Source organism: Meleagris gallopavo, chromosome 11 (genome assembly GCF_905368555.1).
Source record: "Meleagris gallopavo chromosome 11, MGAL_WU_HG_1.1, whole genome shotgun sequence".
Classification (NCBI taxonomy): domain Eukaryota; kingdom Metazoa; phylum Chordata; class Aves; order Galliformes; family Phasianidae; genus Meleagris; species Meleagris gallopavo.
The window spans coordinates 16,444,248-16,465,673 of record NC_139414.1 but is presented as its reverse complement, the minus strand read 5'-3'; the positions used below and the strand labels follow the sequence as shown (position 1 = coordinate 16,465,673).

The 21,426-nt window shown below is 36.7% G+C and overlaps 1 long non-coding RNA gene across 28 annotated transcripts in view; it reads left to right on the top strand.

Moving 5' to 3' along the window:
• The window catches only part of LOC146543647 (uncharacterized), a 250,158-nt gene that overhangs the window by 28,516 nt on the left and 200,216 nt on the right, over nucleotides 1-21,426 (top strand). For 24 of the 28 annotated variants that reach the window (XR_014885521.1, XR_014885527.1, XR_014885510.1 and 21 more), the window contains one exon: nucleotides 1,457-1,521. This is a non-coding gene — a long non-coding RNA (uncharacterized LOC146543647). Of the gene's footprint in view, nucleotides 1-1,456; nucleotides 1,522-13,285; nucleotides 13,390-21,426 lie in introns of all 28 variants that reach the window. The other 4 variants (XR_014885522.1, XR_014885501.1, XR_014885515.1 and 1 more) reach the window with 1 other exon arrangement.

Below are 21,426 nucleotides of genomic sequence, written 5' to 3'. Positions count from 1 at the left end.
ACTTTGGGTATACATGTAATGCCTGTGTGACACCTTTCTGTCTACGATGTTATGTATAATCCTTTCTGTGTGTGGCAATGGCTGTTGAAACTTCTGTTAAACACAATGCTGTGGTTACTGTTGGAGAAAAAGTACACAGAAAGATTTAAGGCAAAACGTGGCAAAGCAAACGCCGCAATTATCTGCAGCTGAAAACAAGTAGCTTTTAATATGTCCATTCACCTAAGAAGGGAGGGAGAATTATAGCCCACATGCTCTTTCTTTCCCTTTTTCTATCATTTCTCTTCTTCTTTTTTCCTTTATACAGTTTATCACCCATAATTTCAGGATGTGTTTTGTTTCTTTAAGCTGTTTTATCTATAGGCTTATGAGGTCAGTCATGTGTGAATTCTTTTGTTAGTCACCTCACCTTTTGCCTTGATGATAGAAAATTGATCAGGCCTAAAGTACAAGTTCAATAGACAACCCCCTTGGTCCTTTGTCTAGTAGAATAGCTACCATTGAAGGCCATGAGCAGGTTGCTATTAATATGACAGCCTGCTCTATCTCCCACTGTAATTTATAATGAAATACCTAATCTCCATTATTTTGATCCAAGCAGGCGATCCCATGAAAAAGTCTTTTCATCCAGTTCCCAATGGCAGTTACATGAGAAATGGCAAACCAATAATTTTTGTCAAGTTTTTTAAGCCAACAGAAATGCTTTTCCACTGCTACAGTTTCAAAAGGCACAGATAAAGCTCATTCACTGAGATGAATGAAAAAGCCATCTGGGGTTTTTCTTTTTGACTTCCTTTCCTTTTCTCCATCCTTGTAATCAAATTTGAGCAAAATCAAATGGGGCTTTCTATGAAAGTACCTTTTGTTGATCTGAACGAGCTGGTAATTTACAAAATACCCTTCCTTTGTGAGGAAGGCTAAAGAAAAAAAGAATCAGTAGCTTTTAAAGCTGGGCCTTGGTAGGACTCTAAATGCAGTGAAAGCAGTCTGTGTTGAGAGATTGAAATGCATTTCAAAGCCAGGCCTGAGTCAGGGTACAGGGAAGAAAAAACCTATGTGCATTTTATAAGAAGAAAAACCTGAATGGGAAGGGGAAAAGAGAGAGAGGAAAAAATCTGGATAATACATTAATCATTATTTTGGAAATTGTCTTCCATACTGGCACATACTGCGTAACTAGTGATTGAGAACTTGGATTTTTGTTCTATTATAGGCACCTCGGCGTTTGTCTGTGCTGCTTTAAAGTTTGAGAGGCAAGGATCCTTGAACACTGCTGGACTGTGTTTTTAAATGTTTTTATTTTTTCAACTCTGGGGTTTTTCTGGTTTCTTTTTTTTTTTTTTTTTTTTTTAACATTACCTGTGAAGTACTGTGGGGAGAAATACTTGCAGGAAAGCTGAGTTTATCCCTTTTTTGGCATGCTAATATTTATTTTTATTGTATTTCTGCTTACCAGATTTCCTAGTGGTAATTATTTCCCATCAACTCAGATGGAAGGACAGCGTGGATGCCTGACAAACAGTAAGTTTATGCCTTGTTTTTGTTTTTTTGTATTTCAAGAATAACTGGAGAAGCTGAAAATGTTTGATTAATCGTAAATTCTGTATTGTAAGCATTAATGCTGTAAACTGTGTGAATCTATCAATATGAGATACTGCAGATGTAATTTAGCTCTTCTTATCTCTCTCTTACTTACCGTAACTGTTTAGGCAGATACTGATAACTGTATTGTTCTATCCTGAAGAAAATGCAGTCTATTAAATAAACACTGATTTATATGTCATATTCAAAGATCTGAGCAAGCATAGCCCATTTTATACTATTTTTGTATTTAGAGGCTTGCTTAGAATGCAAAATACTTCTCATTTCTCCACCTGTGTTTTGATTCTGCCTTGAAATGCATCTTAATAACAGCTTCCTGGTCCCACAATATAAAATGTTACTGGTGGTTTTACAGAAATGTAGGCACTCAGAAGAAATTCCAGTTTCTTCTTATTATTTTATATTCTTTAAAAAAAAAAAAACTCCCGTGTGTTGTGTTTATTTTGCTTTATCTTGTATCCTGGTAAGAAGAAAGGCGTGAATGTTACTGGCTAAGATCTTACTCTTATTTTTAGTGAGGCATGAGTAAAAGCACATTGGCTTTTAAATTTTGCTGTGAATATAGGACCATGAAAATAATTTAGAACTGTCAACTTTCTGTTGTTTGTTATGAGTGAAACAGTATGAGACATGATTTGTTTTTTATACCTTGTACATACGTGTGTACAGTGTTGGGATGGAAACTTAGAATGCATACTGTAGGAATAAAATAAGTGCCCTGTATTTTAACATTATCAAGAATCCAAAGTCAACCACATAAAGTTTGAGTGCAGCTTCATTGACGAGATCCCAAATTATTTAACAAATAGCTTCCAAAGTATTTTCTTTGGTCCAGCTTGACATCTGATAGAATTGGAGAACATTAAAAAGTCACTTTTGTATCTAAATGTTTCCACTCGTAGTTCCTGGTATCCTGTACTCTTCCAATTTCTGACAGGATTTGTTTTTTCTCATGGTTCCGAGCCATTTGCTGCCTCCTAATGACTGACTTATAAAACAGCAAACATGGAAAATTCACAAAAACTTTCTGGAACTGTCACTGCTGCATATCTTATAATTGACTACCATTTTTCATATATGTAGAACTGATGAAGAAATTTGTGAAATCAATAGCTTTGCTTTTTGGTGCCTTAGCAGAACATCAGACTTCTCACCCTGAAAAATACTGTACAAAGTGCATAATGGGAAACTTTCCTTGTGCTGTGTGGAAACAAAGATACAACTAGTTGACTTTGTTACATAAATCACATGATCCAGCCATAAGAATCCTTCTTTTCAAAGGCTTGCATGCTACTTTTGGTGCTTGCTCTGGCTAAATGATCTTCTCCCACCTCTCCCCCTCCCACTTTATAATAAGCGACCTTTCATCTTTTTTAGTTTTGTGTCTTTCCTCCCATATTCTTTCTTAAACTTTAACTTCTTTTCTTCATTAAATACTGTCAAACCTAATGAGTTTTGATTATTTAACAAATGAAACAATAGCAAAGTGAGAAGCATCCTTGGATCAAACTTTTCTTAATATATACTATTCCTAGCATTATACTTGAGAACTTTGAGACCTGTCTCAATAGAAATATTAAAAATTATATGGGGCATACAGAGTATACAGATTTTTAATTTCTGTATGATCTTTTCCTTCTTGTGAATTCTTCTGCATTTTTTAAGGATGTAATCTTGTAATTAAAGCAAACAACTTGAATTAGGATGAGAGTTTTTATTGAAGTTCTGAATTTGTTCTGAATTTATGTATTTTGGGGTGTATTCTAAACTTTTTCCAGGACTGAGTTGTGCTCAGTATTAGTACTCCATTTGTGGAACAGTGCTTGTAAGCTGCCAGTGTTTTCAAATGTGTTGGATCTTAAAGGATGCTGAGTACCTCCACCTGTACCTGTTTTTAAGTTGCCAAGTCTGGTGCTTGAACCTTTCAAGCTCAAGCACATTGTGTATTAGAGTATGAAGAATTAGCATAATAAATTACTTACTGTATTTCTTCAGTAAATATTCTCCATCGTTTCAGTCATCTGCTGAGAAGGCTTTGTAGGAAAGACTCAGCAACACCCAGTGAGTGAGCTATTGTATGGGTTGAAACCACTGCTGAGCATAAGCAGATAGTTCTAGTGCTCAAGATTAGGTTGTTTTATCTGCTACTTTGGGGGTTTAATCAGACTGACTTGTATAGGAATGGGAAAAGATGTTCAGTGGATAATCAGTGGCATTTATTTTTAAATACGTGAAAACAGCAAGAGATTGGGAACAAAGGATGGTAATACCTCAGTATCAGGTGCCCTATAGAGTTCTTCATTGCCTGTAAGGAAAGCTTTTCCTTTTAGCTATGTTGTCTAGTGGTCTACTTTGGAGTGTATAACATTGTTCAGCTTAACTGGAAAAGTAAACCATACCTGCACAATTTTCCCTTGTTCCATGAAGTCCATCCCTTACCATTTGAGGATGCTTTCTAAATTCTTCACACTTCCCATCTGGCTTTTAATGAGCATTGTGGTTGTCAGTTAGGGTTGGGACAGTAATGCCAGTGCATTATGGTACTGCTATTATTATTGTGTCATTTAGAGGAGTATTGTGAACGTTTAGAATTGTTGCATTAGTAACACTCCTGATGCACCATCCGTTGTGAATTTGGTGGAGTCAGGCTTATAGTGCAGATAAAATTACTGTCCAGCACGAACTATGATAAAGGACATTTTTTTTTTTATAAGCAGGTTGTTCACTGTGAATTCATAGGACATCTGCAAAATGTTTCAGAAGCTTCTTTTTTCTAATTTTGAGCACTATTTGAGTTTTCATTTAGCCATAAGGAACAAGTAAATGATTTCGACTGTGGATAACAAACTTTTAGCATTAAATACAAGATAGTACAGAAAGACGTGTTCTTCTAGAGTGTTTTTAGGCTTACTTGTCAAACTTTTATTGGAATCTTTTCTCTTATAATTAGTGCATGTAATCAATTTTAGTCTGTCCAGTAAAATCAATTTTAGTCTGTCCAGTAAGAATGCTCAGGACTTGAGTCAATATTTTCATCAGACTAGTCTTTAAAAACATCTTTTCAAATTTCTTGTAGTATGCATTGCTATCCAATGAAATTGTGTAGTCCAGATACTATTTTAAAGAGATATTTTCTACCAGTTCTATTCTTTTCTTTAAAGTAGAACAAAATCTCTGGAGGACCATATTGAAATTCATTGTACAGCATAATAATGTGGCCATCATCCAGTCATCACTGTCTCAGAAGTTCAGAATTTCATTCTTCCTCCAACATCCAAGGGGAGAAAAACAGGAGCAGATGTTGTACTGGTAGTTTTGTTGGTTAAAGGAGGCATTCTAAAATCATTCGTTATTTACCTATTATTTTTATGTATTACTTGGAGACTATAAAACTCATGGTACCTGGGGACTGTAAGTCACAGTCTTTTAATTTTTGTTTAATAAGGAAGACCTGAGAGACACTCACAGGTAAATTTGTTGCCTCGACTACTTCAGAGCCTGTGCTTGTAATGACATACCAACAGCAATATGAAATTAGCTGGTTCTGTCCTCTCTTTGTAGTTTGTCCTTAGGCCTAGAAAGCTGTCAGAACTGTGAGAAAAAGGAAGGGTTTACTGTCCATATTTAGCATTGATGCTATCTTTTTTCAATTTAAAAGACTAAGAAATAATGGTTCTATGGTAATGTCAAAATAAAGGCTTCTCATCATGGCTGTTTGAGCCTTTCACATGCTTTGGAAATGTTCTTATGACACAACAGTATTTTCTTAACTTAGGTACCCTGCAGATCCACAAACTCAATTTAGTAAAGTCAGTGAAACACTTTTGAATCTACTGGGTGGTGGTGTGATTGCATGAAGAGCTCTTGAAATGTGGAGCCGCTTCTAAGGTTAATGCTTGCGGTGTGAATAAGATCATCGCTGCCTGCTTTGTGGTTGGCAAGATACTTATTAGGAAATCTCATTATTCTTTATTTAAAAAAATAGAATTGACTGAAAAAAAATAGACTAAGTTCCATCATGACGCCATGATTTGATAGAGCTGGTATGATGGCATCTCTCTGAATGTAAGTAATTGAATATTATTGACTTATGCATGCAGAAAATATAAAGATCCTTGTGCAAATATGCCCCTTTTTAGATTAGGGGAGCAGTGCCTTCCGAGAGCTCTGACTGATCTATCAGTTATTGTGCTCTAATGCTTCCTGTTTCTTCTGCTCAAATTCTCTTATCGAAGCTCTGCAGCACAATATTTCAGTTGCCTGTCAAGTCTAACAAATAACGTGAGTTTCCTTGTGCATGCAGGTATTAGTGCAAGTCAGGAGCATCAAGTGAGTGAGCAGCAGGTGTGAACTACAGGGAAATTTGGAAATTATTTTGTCAAACAGGCATGCACGTTACTGACTGCAGAATACCTGGCGAATGTTCTGATTTTCCCCTTCTTTAAACTTGTTCTGATATACTTCTAACAGCAGACAGAAGCTGTCTTCAGTGTGAAATTATCTCGTGCAATATGTGGGGCAGAGAACTGAGATCTCATGTACGTTTTGTATGCATTTGGTAACGTTCATAGCTTAAAGCCATCTTGAAGTCAGCCTTCTTTTGAGGGTTTTTTTTAGCCAAATATGTGTATACTCTGTTCATTGGAAGACCGTAGCCTGCTTGTGGGAGGGAGATGCATGAGGTTGTAGGCAGTAAAATGGGCAAAGGGAATTGTTAAGTCAGCATAAGCTCCCAACTGATTTGTAGCAGTAAAGTTAAAATGCATTTGATTAAAAACAGAATATGCCACATCTTTTTGGCTTGCTTTCAGGAACTTACCTTGTAATATCAGCTTATTAAAGATAAATGAAAAGGGGAAATTATGAAAAGTAGCTGAAATACACAGATTGAATGTTTGGGTGGGAGTGAAAGAAGGAGCTGCTGGGTTGGAACAGATTCCTTAAGATCTGTCACATCATACCATTAAAATAAAGAACTAGACATACTAATTTCAAAGGGATATTGTGTAAAAGTTGGAAGATATTAACACAGTAAAATGTGTTGATGGATTCCAAACTTATGGTTCACTGTGCGTATTATACGTACATAATTACCTCAGATACCAAAATATTTGCTTTGTGTGCTGAATTGCTTGTGAAGGGAGTGATTAAAATAGTACTAGAAAACTTTTGATTTCATCAGCTTGTATGTGTAATTTCATTGGGTGTTCCCCAGAATGGTTTGATTTCTGATCAGATCTGCATTATACTTAGAGCTTAAAAACAATTATGTACTTCAACATTGTGGATGAAAGGGAGGGATGTGTAAACTATCAAGGTACTGTTATTTTTACAGCAGCAGGGCATAAAGCTGTGTAGTTCCTTTCCGGAACTGTGTATTTTGTCCTAGATATTCAGGTGACTGCCTGGTTCTCCATGCTGTCATATCAGGCAGCATCATTATTTATACCTGTGCTTGCAATGCCCTAGCTTCTCATTTTATTGCAAAGTCCTTGAACACTGAAAACAGGGATTTCTCAAGGTATCACAAGCCTGAATTTTCTGCAGTGAAGAATTACTTTTGGTATATCATTAAAAAGCATCTTTCACTTGTTCTTCCATTCCTATAGTATTTTAAAAACTGTGTTGTAGAATAAAAACAAATCTTTAATTTTATTCTTTTTTTAAGGAAAGAAAAAATAGGCCCTCTTTTTACTAGTGTGAAGCTCTGATGTTTTACAAAGCCAGTGAATTCCAAAGCTTAGACTGCCATTCTCTACTCTTAACCTGCAGTGTGAGCAAAGGATACAGTGTCAGCCTTAACTCTGCATTTTCCTGGCTTTTGTCACTTGGTCATAACCTTAGCATTAATAATATAGGTAGTTATTTTTGTCTAGAAATAATAGCTAAAAATGAATTTTGACTAGTAAAATTTAGATGACAAGTAAGTCACAAGTTCACTGTGCAATACTAATGTATGTCATCTTTAAAAGAAGCATAGTTTTGAGTACCTGTTAACTACTATCTAGAGGTACAGGAATATCCTCACCTCTTGCCTTTTGACAAGAAACTATATTGTAAGTTTTATATGTAGGCTAATGAGAGAGGCAAGAAGTTTTAGTTTTTACAGAGCATGAATTAAATATGACATCATAACAAGGTTGCTTTAGGGCAAACGCTAAAAAAAAAAAAAAGCAAAGCAACAGAAACTACAAAAGGAAAAACATATTTCTACTGGTATGCAGTCATTAGAGGTGAATGAAGGTGTGTGTAGAAGGTTCACAGACAGCTGATCACATGTGATCATATCTTCAATGATCACAGTTGTATCTGGGCAACCTTATTTTGCCCACTTAGACCTGTTTTGCTAACTCTCCCTGATCCTTCTCATTAATCTCATCCTAACTGAGGCTGGGGCAAACTGTAAGAAATCTGAGACTTGAGTTCTGAGAGAAGGATGCAGATGTTAACCTTAGCTAACTGCAGGAGTAATTTTGGCTACTGCTTCCATGAGTCTGTCCACCTTTAGGCCTGTTGGGAAGCTTTGTTTGCTTTCTCCTCTGCAAACTGTAGTTGAATCCTTTGTAAGAAAAGGAAGGGAAGCAGAAGGCATCTAGCAACTCAGGATGGCTGGTGCCTTCTTCAGCTCTAAACTGGTCTCTATTGTTTCTGTATTTATACTTTCTTCCTTTGCTCTATAGCAGCGATACAGCTCTGGCAGGAACAAGTGTGACTATGGGAAAAAAATATGCTGTTCTGGGGTTGGGTAAAAGTAGGTAATTGGGAAAGGCAGAAAGCCTTTGTTTCTGGGCAGGAAGATGGGCAGATGTTAATGGATTTACAATACTTTTTCAACTCCAGAACTCAAATAGCCTGCAAGTACAGGCCTCAGTTAGGAGCCAGTGCAGCACTCAGTTAAATCAGGATAGTTGGACAATGGTAATTTTATTTCTATTATGGAAGTATAGCTGCTCTGTGAAAGCAAGTATAACCTGCTATAACCTTGGTTTTGTTTAAGTTGTATTTTTGGATCTTTCTTGACCAGCTTTAATACAGAAAAAATCAAATTCTACATAGCAGTTCTGTTCCTATCAGCATTTAGCAGAACTTGTAAGGTAATGCATGTCTGTAACTGTTTTTCCACTGGGTAATCTGTATAAGTCTAACTCTGAATTGAATTTGTATTCAGTGAGTAGGTGTGGTTCAGGGCCTGATCTGCACTGTCCCAGGTGAGAGCTTTCTTCTCCCCATGGAAATATGGTCCTCTTCTTTGATTTGTGGTGCACCATACAGCCAGTTAGCATGTCTGGGATAAACCACCTCAAACAAAGGAAAATGTTACTTGTACAAAACTGGGACAGTGCTCTAATGGCTGAGATACTGTGTAAACAGGAGTATCGCCACCTCTAGCACCATCTTGTGTCTTTCTTTTAAATGAAAGGGGAAGAGAGGCTTCTCAGCTGCATCACAGGATGACTGTCCTATAGGTATGGCAGGCATCCTCTGAATGTGCCCCTGGACTGGTCCATTTGGAGATGTAACCAGAACGGCTCTTTATCAGGCATATTGAAGAATAAGAGATGATTTTGTTTAGCCCTCATTTTGTATTCGAAGAATAAGAAATTTGCCAAACCCAGGAAAAAATGCTGGCGAATCTTCTGCAGAATTCAGTTGTCTGGCAGTTAAATTCCTGCATTCAGTCTATCAGATTCAGTTCTTCTAGTAATCTGGGACGTAGTTCTTGGCTACAATGTGGTTTTGTGGTTGTTCTCTGTTCTTATTTTGTTTTATATTGTTCACTTAAGGCCCAGGTTCACTGAAGGAATATTTACATTCTCGGCTCACTTTTTAAATATACATTTAATTTTGTAGGTCTGATCTTAGGATCTTCATTCTGTGGGCATTGTGTCCTAATACTGAAGTCACTGGAGTCTTAGGCTGTCTGTGGAGGAGAATAAGGAAGGTCGTATACAATGCAGATAGTCTGTGTATGTGAGATCAAGAATCACCATGGTTACCTAGTTGGCATCCTACTGTCTTTTTTTTTTTTTTTTTTTTTAATATATTAACAGAGGCGGGTCCTAAATCTGTAGCATAAAATAATTTTCTTTGTGAAGTAATGGTAGGAGCCTCTTCTGTATCTATTTCTTTGCAGCAAGCATATATCCAATAGTCTCAGGTAGCAGTGGTGAACAGGATATGCCAGAACTCCTACTGGTCTCCCAGAGCATGATTTTTCACCTGTACATTTCTGCTAGTAAAATGAGAATTTTGTTTGCTTTTTTTTTCGCATAAAACACCTGTTGTCAGCAGCACCTTTTCAACTTTTTTTGTTGGTGGTTGGGGGTTTTGTTTGTTTATTTATTTTTTAAATGGGATCTTACATTTCATCCCACAGTGGTTAACTGCTGTCTGTATGTTAAGACTTTGTAACATTAGGTAGGAGTGACCGCTCAGTTCTCTACAAGGAGGAATATTTCAGGATTAAGTGATAAAGCCTCATCTTTGGTGTTTGCACTTGGAGACTGTTCTGACATGCCACTTAGTTAGCAGTTCATGGCTTTTAATGACTGCTGAATGCTGAAGGGGAAAGTTTTTCTAGTGTAGTAAGTGTTCTTGTCCATCACGTACTCTGCTCCCAGTCACATCGCAGTGGCAATGCGGTTGTACAGACAGCCATGTGAGTCCTTATCCGGGCTAAATTGCTCAGTTCTTAAGTTACTGCTAGACCAAATTCTGGAGAAATAATGTAGTTTTTAACTTGTGTTTAAGTACCTAAATGTTGATTTGTATCTATGGAAAGTGAAGCACCAAAATGAGAGGTAAGAGCTGAGCTGCCTTTGTATATGGGAGATACATGTTACAAGCATTTCTTCTAGCATAAGTGTGAAATTTCACTTTTCCAGTGGCAGCATAGCTTAATTTAGTAACTTTATCTATGGTGTGGATTTTAGGTGACCTTTCTTGCCCATAGTTGAGAGGGGCAAAATGATTCAACAGAAGTGACATATTTTGGAATTTATCCTTCACTGCTTACAAACTGATGTTTTACTGCTCCTATTCTGTCTCAGCTAACTTTACTACTTGCTACAGTTATGCTATTGGTGTTATGCTGTTACATTTTTAACATAGGTGTATCAGTTAGAAAAAAAAAAAAGTGTTATTTCTTTTAAAAGAAGAAATCTGTGAGATGTTGTAGCCATCTAAAAGGTAAGTTAATAGAAGGAAAGTATTTTTCAGCCGGAAAGAAGAAACTAAATGTATTGAAAACGCTTTGGAGCAGATTTTGAGTAACGATTGCTCAGAAAAGAGCAATGTAAACTAGAGGGTGAATTTTTAATAGGGAGAACGATGCTGGAAAACAACCAATATGAATGTGGGCAGGTAATGAATAATTAGTGATCATATTTAAATACGTATTTTTTGCTCTGTTCATATCATTTTATGTTGTGCCTTTTGCCAGGATTTTGCACATTAAGATTGCCATGTATTGCTTAGTATTGTTAATACGCAAAATCCTGGCAAAAGGTTGACATTGTAATGGCTCTAAAGGACCCATTTCAATGTAAATCCTAAGAGTCTATCAATGTGCAGGGGATTTATGTGGGTGAGTCCCATTAATGGTAATGGGACTTATGTGCGTAAATCTCTTCTGCATTGATGGGAAAATAGACTCCTTAGTATGCAAAGTCTCATTTGAAATCAAAGAGCATTTGCATAAGATCCATACATAGCATGGGATTCCGTCTTAAAAACAGTATGACAGGAAGATAGCACACCTTAACTACCTTCGTGGATAAATATTAAGGCAAAAATGCATAATGGAAATAATGTGTTGTGTTTTTTTTTAATTAAAAAGAAATAGGAATGCTTACACAATTGTCTCCAACTATTAGAAGCCAAATTAGGTGTTCTTTTGCTAATATGGTTGATTGCTTTCTATATGAGTGTAAAAATGATGATGTATAGTTGTGGAACTAATCTTCTGAATTTCCTCATGAGAGTTTGGATGACTAAGCAGTTGTCAAGAGATCTTCGCTGTCCCCGTTTTCCTGCAGTTCTCAAAGCCTACTGTTCTAACCCTCTCAAGTAAGATTCCAAAAATTATATGCCTATGCTCCTTAAAATTCCAACCTGCGATACAGAATGATTTCACTTAATGATGAAACCTATCCCTAATGAACGTGTATCTGCAAGCTGGATGGCATCACAGCATCACAAGTTGAGTTGCCATGTGGCACAAGCCTGAAAACAGAATACGAGAACGCTGCTTTCCAGCAGGTGTCACTGTTGGCAAATGTAAAATTAAAACTGTGTATGTCACAGTTTGTGTAAAGCTGAAAAGGCTTTGGATGAGGCAGTGTACTTTACTCTGGCTTAGTCTCCTCCATGGAATGTACAGGTGCTTTATTTGTTACTCTATCTGGTATATATTGGTAACTTTAGGGAGGCTCAAGTGGATGTGAATATGTGATGGCAAAATAATAGGATTGCCTGGAGGATACCTAAAATAGCTTACTTTCTTCTTCACTGCCTGGCATTCAGATTTGCAGCATTATTTTTAAAACTGCTGTGCACATAAATGCAATTTAAGTATTTTGCTATTTATGCTTTTGGAGAGGATTAAAAGAGAGATGCAAACAAAAAGTGTCCTTTAAAACATGAATGTAGCTACTAAATACCAGTTTAGAGTATGTGGACTGTGAATGTTTCATCTGCCCATAAGAGGAAAAGCTGTGTTACATCTCAGGTGTTACCTCACCTTATGAATTAGAATCAATGATTTCAGGGATACCTCAGAATGAGGAGCCCTCCAAGGGGAAAAGCAGAAGTTGAATGTTTGAGAAGTGAGGATATCTGTTTTTAGTGCTCAGAATGAATTTAATTTTTGCCAGTATTGATATAATATTGTTTAATCAAGGATTTTTCTTTGATTTTATGTTAACTACCGTTGCATAATCTGGAGAAGGGGAGGACTTATTACTCTCTACACTTACATGGGGGGAGGCTGCAGTGAGGTATGCATCGGCCTCTTTTCTCAGACAACAAGTGATAGGATGTGTAACAATGCTCTTAGGTTGCACTGGGGAGGTTTAGATTGGACATCAGAAAGAATTTCTTCAGGGTGGGCAATCAGGCATTGGAATGGATTAGCATTTAGGGACACTGTTTGGTCATGGGACTTGGTAGGTTAAATTGAAGGTTGGGCTTGATCTTGCTGGTGTTTTCCTTTTAAATGGTTCTGTGATGGATCAAATTCTCCATTTGAATTTTTTTATACTGGATTTTTTATACTGGATAGTATTTCAGTAATTTTGTAAGTCCTTGTTGGGAATATAAGTACATCACACACAGTACAGTCGTATTAGTAGTTAATTTCTTTGTTGGTTGAAGGATGACTTTCCTGCTTTTTTTTGTGGGGGTGGGTGGGGATATGCCATGTAAGTAAAGAGTCTACAGCTGTGACATGGGAGGGGAAAACAGCATGCCTGATTGCAGCACCTGGTTGCACAGGTAAACTTAATCAGAGAGCCAGGTATCAGCTGAACTCTGTTCATCCAGCAGCAATTAGCCCACCTCAGCTGTGAAGAATTTAGCTAAACTCATCAAGAGTATTCTGTGAAGAGTGATGATAGAAGCTGTGTTTAGACTTCGTGTCTTACAAGCTGAAGTGGGGGCTGCTGGTGCTGCTTTCTCTCAACAGGGTCTTTGGGGTGACAATCTGTGCTTGGGAAGCTCTGCCTCACTCAGAGGGTGATGGAGAAGTATTGCTTCACTGCTACCTATGTCTCCAAAGATGTTGTTTGGGTAATGTATCTGATGGTGGGTTTTATTTATTTATTTATTGCATACTTATAAAATACAAATTTTACTCCTTTAAGTAACTTTTGCTCTAGAATCTGACTAAGGTTTTATTAAACAGCAATTGGTGTAGAAATAAGGCTGTTATAACAACAGTTTCTTAGAGAGAGTACTGTAATAATACACAATAACATGATTAAGGTTTCCTGGGTATCTAAAGTTAGGAAAAAAATCAGGATGTTTCAGGATCTGATATTCTAGTAACTAAGCTGACCAAAAATCAACAGGTTCTGGTTTCTGAAGTCAAGACTAATTGTGTATGCTAGATTTGCTATATCTATGAGTAAGCGTATGCTGGGTGAGTGCAGCTGTAATTCTTAGTTATTAAATATTATTGAATGCATGTGTTCATTTGCTTCCCCTAAAGTGATATTTGCTGTTGTTTAATTTATGATGTTGCAAATTAAAGAAGTTCTTCACACAAAAGCTTTTTTGTTTGGAATGAACACACTTAAATGAGTTAAAATCTCGCAGCTAAGAAAGTGTAGTTTTTTAGGTTCTGCAAGTATTAACATTATTGAGTTTTATGACTCAGTGAACTTTTACTTGTGCCTGTCCTAATGGGAGCAGGATTCTCAGTCTTTACAGGATCTAGTTCTACACATTTTTTTAGACATTTTTTATTTTAGGGCATTCCTTTGTGCTTCTTACAAGTTATTGTGTCTTAAGAACAGAGAAGCTGTTGTGTTCAGAATAAAGAGGTACAGAGTAAAGAGGTAGGTAGAGGTGAACTGCTGCTGGTTTTGGTGCACAATACTAACCAAGAAAAACATCAGCATGTTTTGAAACATCAGAGTCAGCACTGAAACCATTCTGGAAACATAACAGGCCTGAGAAACCTGGAGTTCACAGTGTTCTGAAACAGATGCAGTGTGGAAAAGATGCAAGCTTTGGTTAATCAGCATGGAATAATAAAAAGGATGAAGGGGAGAAGGAGTCTCTGAATGTGATGACTGTGACTTCTGGATTATAACTGCTGCTCCCAGCAGTTAATAGTAGAATTACATCTTCAGATGCTGTATGGGAACTGTTGAGTCATGGCCTGAACCACTGATTGAGCACTTGGGGAAAGGACTTGGTCAGCCCTAGGAGCACATGTGAAGGCAGTTCATCTGTGCAATTGGAATGGGTGAAGCCTGGTCTCATTAGACCTCATTTAGGGGCTGACTGCCACTGAGGAAGAATCTCTTTTTGGAGATCCCTCCTTGGGAAAGCTTTCCCCTGTGAACCTAGAATCTTCTGATGAGGTGAGTGATTTTATTCCCTTCCTTCATAGCACCCTTCTATTGTGCCTGTCCTTCTATCATCACACCTCTGTTGTAATATCTTTCCCATTGTATTGATCTGTCCAGTTGCTACAGATGCCTACCCATGGCCTACCAGGAAGCTGCTGTAGTCAAACAGGAGGAAGTAGTCATTCAGATTGTATGTGGTGGTTTAAGAAATGAATAATGAGATTTAAAATTAAATTTTATAAAATGAACCACTGTCTGCATGCATTCTGGGATGGCTGAAATTCTGCTAATGAAAACAATACAAAATAATACTCTGATGCAGTAGTAACAAACAAATGCATTTCTCCTTTGAGTGGAGATGACAATGACACAATTATCTTGCAGTACAAAACAATCAGTGCAATAAATATCTGTATACTTATTTTATGTAAGATAAACTAATTAGGCATTTTATGTTTCTCCCCTTTCATGAAGTAGAATGATAAATGGATTGGACCTCTATGCTTAGCTCAAAATTAAGCTGCTTTTTTACTTCAGTTTGGAACAGTGTACTTGGTATTGTCAGCCCTTTTATGTTTCCTCAGTAAGTAAATTGTGTATGCATGCTCCTATTAGGTGTGCTACTATACTGCTAGAAAAAGAATTGGGTGTTAATGAAGAGTTTGCTTGGTCCAGTTAGGTCCAACTTTATATAGAGTGCAACTCAAGTGAAGATTTGGGCCAGCTTGCTTTCTTCCAAACTGCTTTTGTATCCCAGATCTTGAGAAAATCTGATGTAAGTGTTTTAAAGGAAGGAGTTCTGACTAAATGCTGCCTATATGGTTGCATGGAATATCTTCAGTAAGTCCACTAAGCAGGTTTTATGATGGAGATAAGAATTATTTATCAGATTGGCTCTCAAGCTGTACATAAGAGGTTTCTTAGCACCTGGATTATCTCATTTATTAGTAGTCTAATAGCTTGAGCAGTTTTGGTACATCTCTGGCAGACTATGTGGTTTGACTTCTCAAAATTCTTGACCGCAAAACCACTCTCTTGATAACTTTTGGTCCTTAAAAACATTTGTTGTTCTTACATCTATTCTTACCTATAGCATCAGAATTTAGAATCATAGAAACTCTTTCAGCTCTATTAAAAGTAATATTTGGAGGACAAAAAATTAGAAAAGGTGAAGCCTTCCACCTCATCTTCTCCAACTAGAATGACAGCTGTGTTGACAGATTTGCTTTGATGAAACAGTTATAATCAATTTGATGATGAATTATATAAGGTTACATTGGACTTAATAAGATACTGAGGCGACGTGATGTAGGCAAATTATCTCTGCATTATCTTTTGATGCCTACATCACGTCGCCTCAGATAGAGGCCTCAAAAGATAATGCAGAGATCCAAAACCTGCTGTATTATCTCAGTGCATAAATGTTCATATCAAGTGGCTTGTGTTGTACAGTTTGTAAGTAGAGGCATACCTGCTTCTCGTGTCTGAAAACACTGGAGTCATTGAGCTGTGAGAAAATTATGGCCCCATTTGGCCATGTGATTGTGAAAAAAGTTGTACTAACAGCTGCATTGTGCTTCCTTGTAATAGCTACTTTATAGTTGCTCAAATAAGGATTTAGCATCTTGTTACTTTACTGCTTTTACATCTTTGGCTCAATGTACTGATAAATTGACTGGCAAGTAAAATTTTCTAATGCTGCTTTTTTGCTTTTATCATCAGTTGAAGTGAGGCCACAAGTTGAAATTGGAAAGGAGAGAAAACATGAGAAGTGCTCCTATTGTAACTTCCAAATCAATTAATACAAGGAGTCTATAGAGAAAGGCCAATGGATTTACTAAAAAAAAAAGTCTTTATATAAACATCTATATACGTTTAAAAGTTTTAAATTACATATCTTTTCCATTTCTAGGCTCCTGAAGATTTATAAATTTTTTTCTTCTTTAAATAGTGTAAACAAATTTAGTAGTTAATGTTCGAAGGCTGTTAAAAAACACTTGAAATAACTTGACAATCTCTTCTTTACAGTACAGTAATAGTAGGTTGTTAATTAGCTACCCAAATACTGAGATTGTAGTTAGGATGGTTCTGAGTGGGAGGTGATAATGATGTGCTGCCTATTTCACAACACATTATATGCAGTGCACATTAATTCCAGTTCTTAAAAGAAAACTTTCCGTCATACTAAAAAGCTCTCATTTTAAAGGGTAAAATCTTTCTTACAAATGTTAACTTTATTAAACATGTCTATGAAAGATACTACTATATCTGGCAATGAGAAGAATCACAGATGTGTGCTTAATAAGGATCACTATTTAAAAATTAAAAAAGAAAGTTAAGCATCAGTGTAAATTAAACCAAATGCCAATGTCTATAAATTCTCATTTGACTAAAGTAGCTAAAAATTTGATACTCTTTCCATCCATCTTCCTCCTTTTTCTTTCAGAGCATGGTTATTTAATGAGGTTCGGTGGACCTGATGTCCCACGTCAAATTTGTCAAGAAACCCAAGAGGGCGTTCAGTTTTTGTTTTCTAATGTGGTCACAGCACAAGAGTCCTTCATACTAAATTGGACTTCTTTTTTAGTTCTGTAGTAAAGTTTAGTTTGATTTTGTGGGTAGTTTATGAGTTCTGCTGCCTGAGGACCTCTGATGCTTCTGGGAGAGTCAAAGCTTGGAAACTGACCTAGATGCGTACTTGTCTTCGATCTTCTCAAACGGCTCATATTGGATGAGCAGTAAATATATGTTGAATTGCCAAGAAGGTGACATTTTAAGTCCACTGTAGCTGCTATTCAAGTGCCTCTGTCATCTGGGATTTTCTTTCTTTATCGAGATCATCAAAACAGCTTCTAATTTTGATATAGTGTCAATAGGCTTTTGATATTAGACTAAAGAAACTAGGAAATAGATCCGATTGCTACTGCTTTGGTTTTTCGTGCTACTGATTACTGGGAGCGTGGTGGGCAAGAAGTCTGCAGAAATGGGTCCTTGATTGGTGAAATTCAGATACGTCCATGCTTAAGAGCAAGGTTTGATGCTGTTGTTTTCTAACTGATATTTGTATTGGGCATGATACAGTTAATTAAAAGTGCTTGTTTTAACTTAAAGTCCCTTTCAGCTGGCAACATCTTCTGTAGAAAGTTATATCACAATATAGTTCATTTCTTGCCTTCAGGTATTTGTACTGTACGTTGTTGCATGAGAATGCTTTTTGATTCAGTAGGTGGCACGCTGTTATCCAGTTACTGCTATCAAGCTATGAGAGATTAGTGGCATAGTATTGCTGTACTTCTGTTTACATAATCTGCACACTCTTCACAAGCAACACTCCAAGTATTTGTAGTTGTCTCTGAAATTCAGTATGTTAACTGTATATTCCAATGATGATTAAATGTTTTTAGATGGTTGCGTATAATATTTACGTGTAACAGATTTGGTCCAGATGGGGTAAGATCCTCCTATGGGTTGCTGAGTGCTGTAGTGTATTAGCGAGAGAAACGGTAGTTACTGTCCTGCTGTCTTTTGGCATTGTGTTCTGATTTTTAAATGTTAGATTTTTTTTTTTCTGCTGCTTTTGTTTTTGTAAGTCACTGAATTTGATTTGTTTTAGGGAAGTGTTTGTAGTCATAATTGAGACATATTAAGCTTGGTGTTAATTAAACAAATTGATGTGAATATCTGACGAAGTCCTGAGAGGGTTAGATTTTCCCAGCTGTGAGAGATCATATTAAAAGAGAAATGTGGATAATTTGTAAGTTAACTGCATGAGTTAAAGGAAGTCGCAATAAAAACGTGAATGTATTTCTAAATTCTAATAGCAAAATGCTTATTGGGCCTGAGTGGCTTTATCGTACTATGAGTGTTAAAGAAACTAAATGCTGAATGTAGTGGAGAGAGACTGGGATCTTCCTTTTCTATGGAGAATGGCAATCTTTTATTTTTGGAAGAATGATGAAGGCCTTTTTACACAGCTTTAGGAAAGTCCTAGAAAGTGGCACTGTGCCTATGTCAGTTTAACATGCCTTTGGAGAAGAGCAAGGAAGGATATACAGGCAATAACTTTGGATACATGTCAGGGTTTTTAATCAGAAACTTGTTTTCGAGTGATACTCACTGTAGAGTGTCTGAACAGATCTGTTCATTTGTAGATTTATTCCCCCATTTTTTTTCACTACCATTTTCAGCACAAATTGATTCAAGACCAACTCTGATGTTTTGCTTTGGGAAATATTAGCTGACCACCTCCAAAGTTTCTTGTGACCTCAGTCATTCAGTGATTCCTGTTCCAAGTCCATCTTTGAATGTGGTACACTAAAGGCACCTCTGGTACTGGGGTCTGAAATTATTTCTAATATCCTAATCCTTACTAACAGACTTTATTATGTGAGATTTTGACTTTGAGGCCTAAAAGAGGAATAGAGAGTTGATTTTCTTTCAATTGATTATATGGGACAACCAGGTTGTCCTATTTAGACTTAATTATTTTATAAAAAGCATAGGAACTGCATGTTCTGACAGTTCAGAATCCTAGGAACAAGAAAGTTTTTTATTTCTTTTTTTACATAGAAACTTTTTTTCAGCTAATTCTACTGTGTGGATTGATACATAGTATGAAGTGAATACTGAGTGTTAGTAATACCTTCTCCAGTGACATAAATTCAGATTACAAGCTTCTTAGCATGCTTCTCGAGTATATTATGATGTCACATACTTGAGGAGATGAACACAAAGAGAGCTGCTTGATATAAGAACTTAAAGGCATATAATTGCTGTTATTTTTAATTTGACTGTTCTTGTAGTGAAGATGGAATGCTCTCTGGAAAGGTGGACCCCTCAAGAATTTGTTATGACCAGGGCTGTTACCAGAACAGCTTCTGTTGCTTCTGAACAAGAACTGTACCCTACAGCCTCCTAAGTTGTACCAGATCTACATAAGGTTACCTCTTTCTAGCATTTGTCCTGGGGAGTCAGTGGCACAGGCAGCAGCAGGTGGAAGACCACCAGAAGAACTCGAGGGAGTTGTTCTTTCATTGGTAGAAACTTCCAATGTAAACAGCAGAGGTGGCAATTTGGTAATTTAGTCAAGGCCTCAGCTGGAATAGCTTAGCTGACATGCTGCTTTCTTATTAATTGTTACTTTTATTTACAGATACTGAGTCTATAATTACAGTGCATTTTAGTTTTTCAACTGCTCCTAATACTTACAGATCTAAATGATTTGCTTTATTCTTTTCCTCGTATATAGTTTGAGAAGAAAACTCACAAGAGAAATACTGGTTTTCTTGCAGGAAAATGTTTTTCAAGTGTCTTTGAATTGCCTGGAAAATCTAGAAGTATAATTTTGAAAACCTAGAGATGAAAAACAAAAATCCTTCATATCACAAAGGATATTTTCACTTGCTTAGAAAGTATTAAAATGTTTTCTCTGGTAATTTTTATCTTGGTACGTTAGTCAGTTCCTTATATACGGAGCATACAGTTAGTTAATGGAGGAAGTTGCAAGACTTGAACCAGACATAAAGATCTTAAAGCATAATCTTTTCTATGATAAGCTTAGTGTTTTATAAAAAGCAATGACAACTGTATAATCACAAGCATATATGGTTAATAAGGTCAGTTCTGATGCTGTATGTACTGAAGACATTTACAAGTCTATCAAATATTTTATACTGTATATTCTTGGATATATAGAATTTTAAAAGATTGATATTACATCAGTGTCTGTTTGGAGAAGAACCTATGAAAAATTGAAGTACTACAATGAAAATATTCAGTATTTCAGTTAATTTCCTCATTTATTTGGAATTAAGTTTAAATATTTTTAAAGAGTCCTTGAATGGTTTGTTGATTAGAAACTAATGTAACTCCTTGTCTAAGATAAAACACCAAACAGGCAGCAGCTGCTGGTAATTGGTGCAAGTAATTGTAGAGCCAATAAGTTGAAGAAGTGCTTATTAAAAGAAACTGCCTTCCTATCTGCCTGCAAGTTCAATTGAGTAATGCACTCTACATGTGGTCTGACGGTAGGTAAATTATACACCTGATTTAAAAACACTCCATCCATAAGAGCTCCTACTTTGCTCATCCATAAAATTTTTACTTTCTTTATTGCTAACTACTTGCAGCAGCATATGGCATAATATCTATCAAATTAGGTTTTGAGGACATCTTAGGCTGGCACCCTGCTGACTTGAAACATGCTTAATGCATATTGCAGTGGTTTTAACCCGTTGAGTGCCTGTAGGATAGGCTTTGTGCTCTGGATGTGTGAATGCCCACGTGGCCTCACAGATGTGTGGCACACCCTGCTGGTCTGCTGGCATTCCAGCAGCAGTGGTGCATTTGCCCTGAGATGGCTATTGCACAGTCAAATAACAAAAACTTCTTTCCTCTCCACTACAAATATTTCTCAGCTTAAAGCAAAGCATTCGTAGTCTTCCTTTCCTTTAAAGAAACTGCAATAAATACAATTGTCTGCAGGCCTGAAAATGTTTTGGTGTGCCTTCAACAGTTGAAGTGATGTACCGTGGCTAAAACCTGTGGAAGAACTACTGTGAACATCCACTAAGCTGACAGTTGAGTACTTGGGGAGGAAAAAGCAAAAGCATCTAGTTCGGCAGCAGAGTCATTTGCTTGGTTTCCGTAGGGCTTTGTGAAAACATTCAAAGCAGTTTAGCTAGTACTTGGATGTGTTGGAATGGAGTTGCTGCGTGGTGTTGATGGTGCTTGAATCACAGAACGGCCT